The 2,298-nt window shown below is 47.7% G+C and overlaps 5 non-coding genes across 5 annotated transcripts; all 5 read left to right on the top strand.

Moving 5' to 3' along the window:
* The first annotated feature begins 181 nt into the window (after window positions 1-181).
* On the top strand, window positions 182-254 carry Pmar_PMAR028840. The gene has a single exon. It is a non-coding gene; the product is annotated as a tRNA-Glu (tRNA).
* Window positions 255-317: 63 nt separating this feature from the next.
* On the top strand, window positions 318-388 carry Pmar_PMAR028839. Its single transcript has one exon. It is a non-coding gene; the product is annotated as a tRNA-Gly (tRNA).
* A 1,027-nt stretch (window positions 389-1,415) lies between these two features.
* Pmar_PMAR028838 lies at window positions 1,416-1,488 on the top strand. The gene has a single exon. It is a non-coding gene; the product is annotated as a tRNA-Ile (tRNA).
* A 341-nt stretch (window positions 1,489-1,829) lies between these two features.
* On the top strand, window positions 1,830-1,902 carry Pmar_PMAR028837. Its single transcript has one exon. It is a non-coding gene; the product is annotated as a tRNA-Glu (tRNA).
* A 63-nt stretch (window positions 1,903-1,965) lies between these two features.
* Pmar_PMAR028836 lies at window positions 1,966-2,036 on the top strand. The gene has a single exon. It is a non-coding gene; the product is annotated as a tRNA-Gly (tRNA).
* The last annotated feature ends 262 nt before the right edge of the window (window positions 2,037-2,298 follow it).

Here is a 2,298-nt window from a genome sequence, read left to right as displayed (position 1 = left end):
GTTGAGTTGCGCAATTTCCCTTTCGAAAACGTGATACGATTTCATCGACTGCTACTGTCGCATAGCGTCGACTGAGCGAGAAAGTGCGCACGCATTTCTCACGATCAATATGTATACGACCGGCAATGCGTACCGTCTCTATGATAGTTGGCCCTATCTTACGAAATCTTAGTCTCACTCGTCCGATGTAGTCTAGCTGGTTAGGATTCATGGCTCTCACCCACGCGACCGGGGTTCGAGTCCCCGCATCGGAACATCTTCGATTTGAACACCTCATTTTCTTTAGTGAGGCGTGCACCTTGTTGAAAACAGTACTGGCATCATTGGTCTAGTGGTAGAATACAACGTTGCCATCGTTGTGACCCGAGTTCGATTCTCGGATGATGCAGTTTTTCAAAAAATTTTCATCTATGGAATCTGTCCCCGCTCCCCTCAGTACAATGTTGAATGCCATCTCTGATCCTCGGTAGTTCTTCAGATGCTTCGCGAATTGTTTACCAGCCTTGTGAACTCTGTTCAAGGGGAGCGGGGTATGTTGGACGTAGAGATATGTCCAACATATGTCGAGTAGGCCTTCTCTATGAGGAGGCCTCAAAGCTGGGCCCTATTGCATTCGTTAAGCGTCTACCGGGAGCCAAGGAACATCGTCAAGGTGATTTGTAGTTTTAGATTACAGTCACGCATAATATTACATAAAATTCTCGTCGCGCCATGAGTCCTGTGGTAGTGGTTATCTCTCCATGGTGGACCTCGAAGAGCGGTAGCAGCAGTCGTACATTGCAGGCTACTGTCTCACCATCTCGCCTCTTTACAAGCTGTGTGGCACCCGCAGCGCTTACCTGGTTCAATTGCTCCCATTCATCCTTCAAATCGGGGAAAAGATGGGGTTTTTATCTCGCAAGAGTGGTGACTGGTGACACTATGATGTTCAGTTGAATGAATCCTACATAAATATAAATATACTCTGTTTTTGTTCGACTGCTGTCACCAAGTTGCAAAATTCGAGTCACACTCTCAGGCAGAACCAGGATCCTTGATCATCTCTCTCCCTTATCGTGAATGCACACTACCGTGACACGCTTCTCTTTCTTTCTCTTCGTCCGGTGCTCCTATATTACCGCTCCTGGGTGATAATGTATCGTATTAGTACACGGGGGTGTATAATGATAAAGACTGTGTTAGTGAGTGTCAGATCAGACCTGGACGGAAGATACGTGTGAGCATCACGCGGGATGGTTGGCCGAACTTTCCCCTGAAAACAGGTGATGACAAGTATCGAATCCGACCTTCTTTGGTAGTAGTCAAGTGTCGTATGCCGTGGAATGATCCCTTCCAACACAGGTTGCGGCCGAGGTATAACCACGTCTAGATCCAGAAGTATTTCCAGGCAAGACTTGGAAACCGAGAGAGTTCGTGGTCCTGTAGCTCAGTGGTTAGAGCGATGGTCTTATGAGCCATAGGTCGTGGGTTCGACCCCCTCCGGGACTAGTCTTGTGTCGTATTCCGCTGGGTGATTGTCTTGAATACAGGCCATGGTTGAACTTTTTGCGACAACGTCGAAAAATCCATCAAGCGGTGCGAATAGGGGAGAATAGTAAAGAATATACTGAGAAACCTCTAAGTTACTCCTGTCCATCTTATGGGCAGCGTTGAGTTGCGCAATTTCCCTTTCGAAAACGTGATACGATTTCATCGACTGCTACTGTCGCATAGCGTCGACTGAGCGAGAAAGTGCGCACGCATTTCTCACGATCAATATGTATACGACCGGCAATGCGTACCGTCTCTATGATAGTTGGCCCTATCTTACGAAATCTTAGTCTCACTCGTCCGATGTAGTCTAGCTGGTTAGGATTCATGGCTCTCACCCACGCGACCGGGGTTCGAGTCCCCGCATCGGAACATCTTCGATTTGAACACCTCATTTTCTTTAGTGAGGCGTGCACCTTGTTGAAAACAGTACTGGCATCATTGGTCTAGTGGTAGAATACAACGTTGCCATCGTTGTGACCCGAGTTCGATTCTCGGATGATGCAGTTTTTCAAAAAATTTTCATCTATGGAATCTGTCCCCGCTCCCCTCAGTACAATGTTGAATGCCATCTCTGATCCTCGGTAGTTCTTCAGATGCTTCGCGAATTGTTTACCAGCCTTGTGAACTCTGTTCAAGGGGAGCGGGGTATGTTGGACGTAGAGATATGTCCAACATATGTCGAGTAGGCCTTCTCTATGAGGAGGCCTCAAAGCTGGGCCCTATTGCATTCGTTAAGCGTCTACGGGGAGCCAAGGAACATCGTCA

Source organism: Perkinsus marinus (genome assembly GCF_000006405.1).
Source record: "Perkinsus marinus ATCC 50983 genomic scaffold scf_1104296951068, whole genome shotgun sequence".
Classification (NCBI taxonomy): Eukaryota; Perkinsozoa; order Perkinsida; family Perkinsidae; genus Perkinsus; species Perkinsus marinus.
Note: the sequence above shows the minus strand (reverse complement) of the source record. Positions and strands in the feature narration are given on the sequence as shown.